Raw genomic sequence first — 14,011 nt, 5'->3', positions numbered from 1 at the left:
TTGTTTTGGCTGCCGATTTGTTCCAGTTTCTGATATTTTCTTTTAGTTGAAACATTTAGAGTGAGGATCTTCACAGTGATTACTTTTTCTGAGGACTTTACCTTCAGCTCAGGCTTTGGACTCTGGCAGACATGTTAGTATCATCTGATCCAAGCAGGGGCCTTCAGAATCTCTTCCAGGCAATTTTGAACTGATGTGCAGAATTGGTGTCTGTGAGTGGCTATAACTCAGTGCTGTAAACATGAGAATTGCTGTTGGACAGCCATGTTTCACCACAGGAAAAGGTGGTGTGGAGAGAAAGGGAGAGAGAGCCGCGTGCAGTGGCTCACGCCTCTCATCTCAGCACTTTGGGAGGCTGAGGTGGGAAGATTGCTTGAGCCCATGAATTTGAGATTAGCCTGGGCAACATGGTGAGACCCTGTCTCTGCAAAAACAATGTAAAAATTAGCTGGACATGGTGGTACGTGCCTGTAGGACCAGCTACTTGTGAAGCTTAGGTGGGAGGATTGCTTAAGCCCAGGAGGTGGAGGCTGCAGTGAGCCATGATCATGCTACTACACTCAAGCCTGGGCAACAGAGAAAGACCCTGTCTCAAAAAAAAAAAAAAAAAAAAGAAAAAAAGAAAAAAAAGCGGGATGTGGGGTGGGATGTTGAAGAGAAGAGGGAGAGAGAGATTGAGAGAAACTGCCTGGGTTCTTTTATTTTTATTTTATATTTTTGAGATGGAGTCTCACTGTGTTGCCCAGGCTGGAGTGCAGTGGTCACTAGCACTCGGCTCACTACAATCTCTGCCTCCCAGGTTCAAGCAATTCTCCTGCCTCAGCCTTCTGAGTAGCTGGGATTACAGGTGTGCACCACCACGCCTGGCTAATTTTTATATTTTTAGTAGAGACGGGATTTCACCATGTTGGTCAGGCTGGTCTCGAACTCCTGACCTCGGGTTCTGCCTGCCTCCACCTCCCAAAGTGCCGAGATTACAGGTGTGAGCCACCGTGCTCGGCCCCTGCCTGGGTTCTTGGTGGCTTTTCAGGTTCTGGAAAGATCTCTGCGTTCTATTAGACACCTCAATTCCTTCCAAAGAGTTCTGTTTGCTTAGACTGGATTGAGTTGGTTTCTGTTGCATGTAACCATAAAGACCTTGACAAAGATCCCATTTTCCAAGCCCCTTTTCAGGTAACTTGCTTTGATCTCGGTGCCCTCTTTGCATGGAGGCCTGGGATTGCTCTCGCCAGGGCACTGGTGGGCAAGGCAGTGCATGGAGCCTACTGCTGGATGCCACACTCTGCCTACCATCAGGACCCCTTCCCATTAGTTTAGTAGAGGCTTGACTCCTAGGAGCTAATGTCAGTGGGTAGGTTTGGTTGTAGACCTCATCTCCTCCTACTTGCAAGAAACAGGACTATTCAGGCCACGTCCTTCAATGTGATGTATTCTATTCTGTATAGATTTACAATTTAAAGATATGTCTATGTGTTTCCTAATAACCAGTTAAAACCTAAATAAATAGATAATTGCATTTGTAAAATTTATGAATAATAAAAAGCAATTTAACCTGGATATGTGCAGTTTATTAGAGCAATCTTGAATACATATAATTGCAGAAAAACTAGTAGGAGAATTAAGATGTTAGTACAAGGCCAAGCTTAGAGGATATGAGTGGAGTTGTATTATTTCCAATATTTACCGATACTTACCGATAGGAAAACTGAAGCTTCAGATAATGATGAAGGAGGAGCTTGAATTGAGGTCTCTTTGTTTCCAAAGCTGTGAGGGTAATAGTAAGGAATGCAAAATTGGGAAATATAGAAACAAGTGATTTCGTGTGGAAAAAGGAATGTTGGGAATAACTATTTTTTTTTAAGTGTTTGTATCATGAAAAAGAGAGGTTCTAGAAAATCACTTAGAAATATTATGTCACAAGAACAGAAAACCAAAAACCACATGTTCTCACTGATAAGTGGGAGTTGAACAATGAGAACACACGGACACAGGGAGGGGAACGTCACACACTGGGGCCTGTGGTGGGGGTGGGGGGCTAGAGGGAGAGCTCTAGGACAAATGCCTAATGTCCGGGTTCATAGGTGCAGCAAACCATCATGGCACATGTATACCTATGTAACAAACCTGCATGTTCTGCACATGTACCCCAGAACTTAAAGTATAATAAAAAAAATTTGTAATGTTACTTAACAACCGTGGCCTGCAGGCTCATCTGAGAGACTGCTTTCTTTTTTACTCTCTTTGCTTACTTGAGGATTTAAGCCAGCCTCCACAAGAGTCTGTGGATTCACTAATATAGCCACATTGTTATTAAGGACAAAATAGTCTGGCCTTTTAAGTCTAGTGTAGTGAAGACAACGAACTGACTGGGTTGCTCATTCTCCCTCTGCCCTTGCTGATAATCTTGTAGTTCCCTTCCTCTGGTTTGTCCATCTCTTCCCTCTCGTCTTTATCCAGTCTACTCACTCTATGTCTACCAGCTTGTTTGGATGGGTTTGTCTGAAGTTTTCTCCGGCTAATACAATCATCTACGCTAATATTACTGTTAAGATGCCTTAAAAAAGTAAACAAATTCCAAAAACTAATTCCTTAACCTCCTAAATATTCTGTTTTTGTGTTTCCAGGCTTAGCTTGGCCAAAATCTTAAATTCAAGCACTGAATCTAATTACAGATCTACATACAAAAAAGATGTTTAGAGTAAGTTTGTCATGATGCAGAGAATTCTGTGCCAACAGTTTTATGATTTAATTTTGTTTATTCCTAAAATTCCCTGTCTAATGGGCCTATCCAGGATCATGTCAAACATGGAAGACTTACCATGGTGAGGAGTAATTAGATTTTTCCCCCCAAATTACTTTACCATATGTTTTAATCAATAACTAGTAACATTTAAACTCTCACAATCCTATCAGCTGTAAGAGAAAAGTAAAGCACTAATTAAAAGACCCGTGTCCACAGTAGAAAAAAAATGATGAATCTTGTCATCACTCAGCAGCTTAGGGATGCTCCAAATATATTGTTTTCTTTTTCCCCCTTGGAGTTATTTATTGGTCAGGGGGAGGGTGGACAGAACTGCTTTTGAAGTTAAACATCTTGCTTGGATGAGCAGATATGTTGCATCAAATCAAAGTAATAAAAAGACAAAATGCTTTATTAAATCTTCTTTATCACTATATTGTGCTCCGATAGGATGATCTAATTAAAGACACAGTTGAGCCTCTTTCATCTGAAGAGGAGTTCACAGGCTTTCATTATTAAAAGGTTTGCACAGAAACAAATACATGGCTGTATTGCTTCCAAGTTTCTCAGCGGTGCCTCCTTTCCGTTTTGCTCTAATTGTTGTGCAAGTCTTGGCTGCCACTTCATGGTTTGATACTAAGTAGTCCTTTTCATCTTCAAAGTACCTGTGAGGCATTAACATGACTAATATTCATAATACCACTCTGAGGTAGGCACTAGATGTCTGGGAGTGTTGTATTCTTTTTGAAGACATGAAAACAAAAGAATTGAAAGTGGTGTCTACTCGAATGCTGATGATGAACATTTGGCTTTCTGGTTCTGAGTTTGCAGATGTCTAAGCTGGCACTTTGTCTTCCTGAGATATTGCTAATTCATTCTGCGTAACAGCGGACTCCTTCAAGTCACCAAACTCATCACCATAATCCCCATCATCAAAAAAACGTAGAAAAATTAGAGAGAAACGGACTAGTGATTGCCCCTGGGCTGTGATATTCCTAGGTCTTCTCAATTTAATATAGGTATTCACTGGGTGTTAAATTGTGTTTTACTTTACTTTTTTTTTTTTTTTGAGACTAAGTCTTGCTGTGTCACCCAGGCTAGAGGGCAGTGGTGTGATCTCAGCTCACTGCAACCTCTGCTTCCTGGTTCAAACGATTCTTGTGCCTCAGCCTCCCGAATAGCTAGGACTACAGGTGTGAAACATGCCCAGCTAATTTGTGTATTTTTTTTTTAGTAGAGATGGGTTTTTGCCATGTTGGCCAGGCTAGTCTCAAAGTCTTGACCTCAGATGATCCACCTACCTTGGCCTCCCAAAGTGCTGGGATTACAGGCATAAGCCACTGTACCCAGCCTGTGTTTTATTTTAATTCCTGAATAATATTATTCTTGTATAAAATGTCACTCAGATTCGGCTAGCAGCTGCATATAGGTCTTAGTTGACCAGCCAAATTATTTTGTAATTTTTTTAAAATTTGCAATTCTTGTGATAAAGTTTGTGCTCCTTACTTTACCATAGGCCTTCTGTTGTTTTACATAGAATTGATTCTGTGTCACTACTGGAAGCATTTGAGTTTACTTACTTAAATAGAGAAGGGAAGGATTATCTTATTTTCTCCAAACCAGGACAAATTTGGTAAGTTAACGAAATTGATAAATTGTTGAATTTCCTTGACATCATCTCACTCCTGCCCAAAAGTGATCTCTTCCCTTTTCCCTTTCTCTGTCAAATTTTTATTCTTTCTTTTCCCTTTGTTCACCAAATTCTTATTCTATTTATTGCAGTTAGCATTCTCAGAGGAGAGTAATCTAATAAGGGAATCCACACTGAGTTGTAAATGACTGCACCAGCTTGGCGTTTTACCCCTCCAGAGCTACTGGAAGTTTAAAAGAGGATGGTAACCATGGCTTCACCTCTGACATCTGCCAAGCCAGTGGAGATATTTATAGGGACATAACCTTTTTTTTGCATGATTGTAATCTCTCAAATCAAATTTTATATTTGCGATTGTTGGCTTTTACACTGTGTACATGTAAGGCAAGCCTTACCCTAAAGCCTATTTCTGTAAGGTACATTCAGATTTCTACACCAGAATCTAGAAAATTAGAAGAAACCAACAGGGAAATGCTTAAAAAGGTAAGTCTAAAACACTGTTTATTTACTTAGGCTTCTCTCCTTGTATATGAAAACATATAAGAAGACACCACAAGGGAAGGGAATGTTTTGGGACAGAAAGCAAAGCTAGACAGACCCTCTTCCATCCTTATTTCCAGTCTGAATTGGATGCTGACCAGCTTGGCCCTGGGAATTTCAGAGGCAGATAGGATGGAGATTTCTAGCTACGATGAATGATGAATGATCTCAGATGGAGGAGCTGGTCAGGGAACAGCAACTATGCATAAGAAACGTGAAACCTTCCAGTCGTGACCTATTTCAGAGCCGAATTGCAGGCTTGAGAGCGGACAGTGCAGTGCAGAGCCACAGCCTCCCTGGGTATCTTCTCAGCCATTATCTTGGCAGCTTTTCTCCTGCCTTTAACTTCCCCTCAGTGGAATTAAGTCAACCTAAGTCCTCAAGGGCTCAGGCAGCCTAAAAGCAAGTCACTTCCTGGGACATGAGCATCTCAGTTAATTCCTTTAGACTTCCATTTAAAATTTTTACAGGTTTTTAGCTTTTGTTTAACAATAATTTGTGATCAAGATTGAATTAAAGTTTATTTTATTTTTAGTGACATTTTCACAACTAGTTTGAACTTAGGTCTCTTGCTGGAGAAATATTTACAAAGAATTAACATCAAATTGCATGGTATAAATGCCATGCCATTCAACTATGTAAATAGCAGCTGAGATGTTTAATTGAAAATAAAACACTGGTAAAATGTAAACATTTTTGTTCCAGTTGCAATGATGTAGCCTTCAATGGCACAAATGAATTCAGTAACTGATGGTGGAAGTTCGAGTTTGTAACAGGGTCCAGTAAGTCTTGTGTGTCTGGAAACCCTTTTAGTAATTGCTGTACTCTTCAATGCTGTTCAGTCCACTTCTCAAAACACACTCATTTCTTGTCACAAAGATTGGCTGTTTGAAACCTCCTACACTGGCACTTTAATATACAATCCAATGCATCATCAGGCATTGGGTTCCTGCGCTCATGAAGCTATTTCCTGGGTGTAAATTAGATGTCTCTCTAAATTGCTTTATTCTTTCAGGCTACTAAAAGTACACGTGACACCCTATGGCATCAAATTATGCTTATTTATTTACGTAGCTGTAACATTGTGTTGTATGGTGCAACCTCTGCAAAACCCTCAGGTCATATCTTGACAAGTGTAATATGGGGGTATTAACTGCACCTTGGTTGTGGTATAAGGAATGTGTAATTACTTTGGGGACAGTTTTCTAAATATATCTCTTCTTGGAAAGGGGTCCTTTATTCCACATTTATGGGCTGTAATATGTGGGATGAAATTGTAATACCTTTAGATCCAAACTTTGGTGTAGGTGGAAGATTATTTCAATGATCCCAATGATTATATAATTTGTCTTTAAATTACATTAATAAAGAGCTTCCATTACCTTTCTTGTAAAACTGTAGCCACAAAACAATAACTTATTATGAAGAACATAGATCTAAAACCAGACTTCTTACGTCAGCTGTGAAATCTTTGACAAGTTACTTAACTATTCTACTTCTTGGCTTTCTCATCAATGAAATGGATATGAAAACAATGTCTAGTTGATTGGACTGTTGTAAATTAAATGAAGTAACGTATGTAAAGTGATGAGAACAGTGCTTGGCATGGTTAATGTTATGTATATGTGATTATTATTCATTTAGTTAGTTAATATTTATTAAGGATTTAATGTTTTATCATCTACTAATATGCATCATCTTTCTATATTATTATTATTATTATCTTTTATGGGAAACAATTCTGTAAGGAAGGAAACCTGACTACAAGCTCTCACTGTTTATTTCCCCACAGTGAAGAATTAGAATCTGATGAAAATGTGCTCAGATGTAGCAAAAGGTTTAGTATAAACACTTTTAAAAAATGTAAAGGGCAGTATCTGGACTTTAGTAAGCACATACGCAATGAAATATTAGTTTGACCTTTTCAAGGCAGAAATGAATATTTATTGGAACAATAATATTTCAAAATATATTATTGTGTTTAAAAATAGATTATAACACAGCAGGTACAGATTATTTCCACTTTTTAGTAAAAACGTAATGCCTATGGATGCAAAAATAATCAGCATTTTGATCTTTAAAAAGTTTATTTTATTTTATTCAGATGGTAAACATATCACCAAGAGTAAAGTTCTATGTCAAATTGCATTTTTGTCCTCATTTGGTGAAATGTTTATATGCAAATAATACTTTTACATTTTATGTCTTATACAAAGAAAACGAAACTATAATTTTACGAGGATCACCTAAGGTAAAAAATGAAAATGGTCAAACGTTGGAATTCAATTTAAAATACTATATTTTTGTTGTTGTTGAGAAATGGCCAAATCTTGTTTTCTGGCATGAGGGTCAAAGATCCCAGGGTAGATTATTTTGGTCCCTGTTATAGCCACATCTCTCTCTTTGATTGGAGTTAAGTAAAACCCAGGAATTATTTTATGACCTTCCCTATTGCAGTAAAGACATTGGTGTGAGGCATATCGACTTTGTGCTCCATCCAAGGCATTTCATTTCTGATGCTCAAAGTGGATTTTGTCAGAAATAGAAAATTATTTGCCCAATTCAAAGACTTTTTAAAAAACAAACAAAACTAGCATATTTATAGGCCAGATCCTCCCTCTCCCTTCCCTGAGATGTCCATGTTATTTAGATTTGGGCCACCAGCCACTGTCTTTCGGACTTTGAATCTTGAGGAAGGATTAAGAGGGAAGTGGATGGAGGGCTCGCTGTTGCAGTGGAATTGGGCTGGCCTACCTATCCTGCCTGGCTCCCAGCTCTGTGGGAACGCTGGCTTCCTAACTATTTTCCCAGCCTGATCCTCCAGCTTCCCATCATTTCTGCGAGACTCTATATACCCCCATTCAATACTCCTTCCACCTTTTTTTCCTTATGATAATCAGAGTAGGTTTCTCTTTCTTGCAAACAAGAACTTTCATTGATGCAATAAATTTCAAAGCTTGGGTATAAATAAAAATCAACATTTTACCCGGAATTATCAAGGTGACCAATAGGAACCAGTTGTAGGGTGACGCAACCTTTAAATAATGTTTTATTTGAAGGTATTCTAATAGCTATTGGGAAGCCATATCAACTATAGGCTTCTGTAAGATCTAACAAATAAAATTTGCCCAAACGTGTTTGCTTTTGGCAGTCATCTCTAAATCAGCCAGTGATGGCACATACTGTAACTCGATACTGTATTTTCAGAATTTGTGCTGCCATTTGGGAATCTGAACTTTGACATTATTGGAATGAGCAATTCTAATGTTTTGGGAAGGTGGGGAAAGGTAAATCAACAGGCATGTAATTGGTTTCAATACTGTGCTTTTCAAAAGTGAAATGTTTGCAATGGTGTTATTAGCTGAGATACTGTAGATAGTTTTACATGTCGGGAACAATTAACACGTGTCCTGTGGGTCTGATTACTAGCGTTAAGGAAGTTCTGCTCTGTGTAAACCCCAAAGCAAAGCCTCCAGGAAAGTTAAAGGTCCCTGTTCTACCATTAAAATGGGAAAGTAATGTGCCCTTTTTTGATTGACTATAAACTTTGACTTGTGGGACTTTGTTCTCCAAGGTGAAAACAAACATGAGTACAAGACAAGTTGTTTTCCTTAAAAATTCGACCTTTAGCAGAAACCATGTATCAGAAAATTTCTTAAAATAAAACTAAATCACTATTGCCGTATGGCTAACATGGGAAAACAAGAAGTTAAAAAGTTAAAGTGGCAATTTTCCTTAAAATAGAGCACAGAAAAAATTTTGCGTGTTTAGGACATTGCCCAGAAGACTGATAAATTTGATATTTGATATGTGAAACTGTTGGAGGCATTGCATGAAAAGTTGTAATTATAAAAGATTTTAGGAGTAATTAAATGATTGAACGTAAATTTATGAGACATCCTGGTTTTTATGTGTCATAGATCCTTGAAATACAAAAGTAATTAGGTGAGATTCACACAAACACAGTAAATTAAATGTATTACTAGTAATGTAGAGTAATATTCGGATTCTCCATTATATGTGAGTAGAAAGAGAGTCGTAAACCTGGCCTTCTGCTCCCAGCTTCTTTCCTAACACCAAGTAACTAACCCGAGGCCCAGTTTCTTCACATGTAAAGTGAAAAACATGGACTAAAAGAGTTCAGTCTTTCTATAAGTGCTGGGAAACTCCACGATCCTAAAGTTAATCTTTTAATAAGTTGAATCTTATTTGTTATTTATTTTTATTTTTTTTCTCACTCATGGACTCAGGCTACAAATATGTTTAATCTTTTGTGTAGCTTTTTATGTTTTTTTTTTTTTTTCTCAAGATGAAGGAGAAAAGGAACAGAAAGAAGTGTGAGGTTAAAGTAGACAGTAGAATCCAAAGTGCCTTGCCTCTGAGTGGATTTAGGAAGGCAGAACCCCCTCCTCTATATCCTTCCAGTCCCCAAAAGACAGGTGAGGGACATTGCTCCTCTAGCAACCGTCACCCAAAGCAAAGAGTAAGTCTCTTCATACCACAGGGAAACTCTGGTGTCAAAATGGAAAGTGGTGGGCTAAAGAAGTGGTTTCTGCCCGTGTCACAAACAGCCTTGTGGCTCTGAACAAATCCCGTAGCCTCGGTAGGCCTGTTACCTTCCATAGCGGAGGGACAGCTTTCTAGCTCTTTCTTTTTTTCATCCAAAGAACCTGTGTTTTGGGTATAATGACCTAACTTACCTAGTATTTTGAGGTTAACTTTTCTTTAATTTGTCAAAAATATTATCATTCCAAGTGAAAATTGAGATAGCTCCAAAGCTGAGACCAAGTTTGTCATTTTTAAATCCCCACAGGCCAGCGCTGGACCTTCCCTCCAAGAAAGGAAAGAAAAGAGCGAGACGCATGGTCAAGCAGATTGTTAAAGCTGTGGGAAGATAGAGAGATTAGACATTTTTCTACCAAAAGCAAGAAAGTTGTAAGAGGAAAGTGAAGAAAAAAAAGAAGAAAATTAGAGACAAAGGGAAGAAGTGGGGGAGGAAGAAGGAAATAGAGTAAGTGCAGCCCCTCCTGGCCAGCTGTCTTTGAAGTGAGGCCAGAACTACCGCAAAGGATTGTGGGAAACAAGGTCAAGAGAAAAAGTAGATGGAGACCCTTTGCTCAGAGGTTAATAGTTATGTGTCAGAAGTGTTTTATCAGAGTAAAATGCCCTGTGCATTTTTAGATACTTTTTAGAGGAGTAAACCAATTCTGTGGAAGTTTCCCAAGGTCCTTAGGAAAGAGGAGTTCTATGGTTTATAACCTAAAAAAAAAAAAAGATATTTTGGAATTAGAGAATCTGTTTTAATTAGCAATAACAACAAACTATGGAAAAGGCCTGGTATTTCATATTTAAAATGGGTTAAAAAGAAACTAGTTTTGTTTTTACTTTGGGATGCAAAGGGTGGGCGAGTGAAGCCGCTGATCGTGATGGGGAGAGCCTGTTAATTGCTCACCAGCATCTGCTCTGTTTCTACAAGTTCTGTGCCATGTAGCACTGTAAATTATGAATGAGAAAGATGATCTTTGCTCTTCTTAGGACTTCTGACTCCTAAGCCATGCTAGACAAAGGTCATAGCTGAGGTGAATTTAAGTTAGCTTTGGCAAAACCCATTTTCTTGTTCAGATAGCTGAATAGATGGTTGTGCAAAATTAGCAAGGGTTACTATGGAAACATTAAGAAAGTTTACCGAAAGTGTAGCAGACAGTAGCTCCAGCGATATTTCCTTGAATGAGTTATCCAAAGGGCTTCAAATCATAGGTTCCAGGGAGATAGTTTTTTGTTTTGTTTTGTTTTTAAAATAAGAATACCAAACATTTCCTTTATGTTTGGCAGATTTCTTTGTGTGAAAGTGATGTGGTCGAGTTTTTACTTGTGTAGCTCTCCTGGAACATGCTGCCACGCAGCCACTCACATGATTAAGAAGGCTCGCAGGAAACCTCCACCTCTGACTGTTTAATTTACCAGGACTTTTAAAAGCAAGGCTGATAAAATTCATAAATTTATCACATCTCTAGCTGTTGATGACACTCATCAAGTCTGTTCCTGAAACTCTTCGGTTCTGTGCTTTTGTAAAGCGGGGTCACTGATGACAAACTTAATGCAGAACGATCGAGTCGTAACTAACTTTTAAATGTTTCCTTGAAGGTTAAGACCAGAGGATCTGAATAAAAAAGTAGCAGGATCCTTGCTCTGATCTTTCCTGACATTTCCCAAATCCACAAGGCAGAGGGCATGGTGCAGGGTTGGAGAGTAAACTGTTCCATACTCAACTCTCAATGAGGAGCACTGGCAAGCTAGTTTTTGCAGGCAGGTAAAGAAATAAACACACACACATTATGCCACTATTATTTTATTTGCCTGTGCATGTATTTTTAATAAGCTTATCAAAAACACATATCTGCAAGGAATACTTAAGAGCACAGGTGTAATAAATAATCATATAATTGCAAACTGCTGAGATGCAAATTTCTATTGTTTGATGCATTTAAAAAAACGCTGTCATTCTTCTAGCTTTTCCCAGTATAGTTGTTATATAAAGGAACTGATTTAATTTTTTTTAGGATTATGAAGATGGTTGGAAGCCTGTCTAAGATTATGTTGCCTCCTCTTTTAATTGTTGGTCAACATTTCAAATAGAATGCAATATATTACGTGCCTGATGACAAGCAAACTGCATGTTTCTTATAGGATGGATAGTTAGTTGTCTTTGTAAAACCAAATATCATTCTCTAAAAAGCAGGTCAGGTAATGCTAGCCTTAGTTAATAGCTGGGGTACCTTGAGTACCTCTCAAATCAATAATGACAGAGGTAGCCTGATAGCAATTTATGAACCACAGTCCTCTTGGGAAACATATTTCAAACCATAACTTCATCTAAACTGTTTATCGGCTAAACTTGCTCAAATGTATGAAGTGTCAAAAAGTTTCTTTGACATTAGGCTTGTTATTGTCCTTTGATTTATGCACTTAAGCAAAATGTAGTAAATAAAAAGATTGTTTGGTGGTTTAGTATTTTAAGGAAATGATTAGAAACATTTGCCAGTGCTATTCATTTTATACAGTTTTTCTTTCCAAATTACAAAAATAGTGTTTCAATTCAGTGAATGGCTTCACCATAACAAAATCTTAAATGATCATTATAGTAAGTGGAAATGCTGATGAAGTTACTATGAAATAGTTTAAAAACTGTGAAGTAAATATGTAATGCTCATATATAAAGCATTTGTCTCTCTCCTTTAGTTTCATTTGCCTGGCAGTTTACAAAATGTCCCATTAATAATCTAAGGCATATTTATGGTTGTGAATTTACTTTATTAAAAACACGGTCATCATATCTTAGTTGGTTTTTGCAGAAACTTTCATATGAAAAAAACAAAGGGCCATTCTCTTAGAAAGCATCCTTAAAGAAAATTATTGGGCTTAGACAAAACGTTTTGATTTGCTAGGAAATGAAAATATTGACTTTTCAGATTTCTTGATGATGGACTATTCTAGAGGTACAAAACGCCTCAAAAGTCAAACTCTAAGACAAATCTTTTAAACAAGATTTCATTTCAATATTGTAGTTCATGATTTTACATTTCATTTCAGCTTGAAGCTTTTCATTCTTACAATTGCTTAACCACATTTCAATATTAGGCAACTCTAGGCAGTTATAGATATATAATTATAATAGTAGGCCAAGTATTCCAAATGATTGCATTATGAGGTTTTAAAAGCTTATTTTTTAAAAACAGATATAAATGCAATTCACTTGCATATTGTAGGCAAACAAGAAACCTAATGGAGACAGATACATTTTAATGCATGAGTTTCTTATATGAGGCTTTATGTGTCCAATATATGTGTTTCTGAGTACTTAACTACTAAGCTGATGGGTACCATAAACAAAGTCACAGATACAAAAGAACAAATGAGTTCACAGATATCTATACCAGAATTGTTAACTTAGCAAATCTGTTTCCTTGAAAACAAGATATAGTGAATCTGCACATATTTAATGGAAAGTGGTTGCATTTACTGAAGAATTAGGAGAAATTACTTCTTAATGGAGCCAGAAGTTCTGATCTGCTATCCTTCAAAGAAAGACTGTTTCCCATGCTGGCCAAAATTCCTATGGAGCAACCTATGCCTATTGATAAGTTATCGGATTCCTCTCCGGAATCAGCTGGGCAGGAAGGATACAGAGAGAGGAGGAAGGGGAAGGGAGAGGAGATTCCAATAGTGGCCCCGTCTGATTGCCAAGGTAGGAGGGGGTGGAGAGTTGAGAAAGGAATAATAAGAGAGGTAAAAGGAAAGAGAACAGGAAAGAAGAGAAAAATCAAAAAGAAACAAAGCAGAGACCAAGCAGGGTGATAATAGCCATATAGAAAAGGCATCTTTGTAAATGGAACAACATTCCAGATCTCCAGGCTCATTAGAGTGGGGGATTGCTCACCTGGATTGCATGAACCTCTCAAGTCTCTGTACCCACTGAAATTGTATACATATTTTGGGAGTATGTATATGTGCATTTTTTTTCTGCCTGGGGAAAGTGTCCTTTTCTTCGATCTGATTCACCAAGGGGTCCAAGACTCAATAAAATTTAAGAACTACTACTTTAGTGAGATTATACACAAATTGTAAAGACAAATGTCTTTAATGGAGACATTGAATGCTTAGGATTGACTGTACATAGTCCAAGAATGTTACCATCTAGTATTAAGTTGTATATTCTGGGAAGAGTATCCGTTCTTTTGGACATGTAGAATGATAGCTATTCATTGAAACACTATTAAAATAATTTTTTTTTTTTGAGAAAAGGCCTCACTCTGTTGCCCAGGCTGGAATGCAGTGGTGTGATCAGGCTTACTGCAGCCTCTACCTCCTGAGCTCAAGTGATCCTCCCACCTCAGCCTCCTGACTAGCTGGGACCATAGGCACGTGCCACTATGCCTGGCTAATTTTTTTTGTAATTTTGTAGACACAGGGTTCCGCCATGTTGCCTAAGCTGGTCTTGAACTTCTGGGTTCAAGGGATTCACTAACCCAAGTGCTGGGATGGCAGGAGTGAACCACTGCCCTGGCCTTCAACCAAATACT

General features: G+C 37.9%; 1 long non-coding RNA gene across 2 annotated transcripts in view; it reads left to right on the top strand.

Moving 5' to 3' along the window:
• Nucleotides 1-14,011, top strand: part of LOC105466758 (uncharacterized) — a 58,034-nt gene that overhangs the window by 37,786 nt on the left and 6,237 nt on the right. The window lies entirely within an intron of this gene.

This window comes from Macaca nemestrina, chromosome 3, assembly GCF_043159975.1.
Source record: "Macaca nemestrina isolate mMacNem1 chromosome 3, mMacNem.hap1, whole genome shotgun sequence".
NCBI lineage: Eukaryota > Metazoa > Chordata > Mammalia > Primates > Cercopithecidae > Macaca > Macaca nemestrina.
Note: the sequence above shows the minus strand (reverse complement) of the source record. Positions and strands in the feature narration are given on the sequence as shown.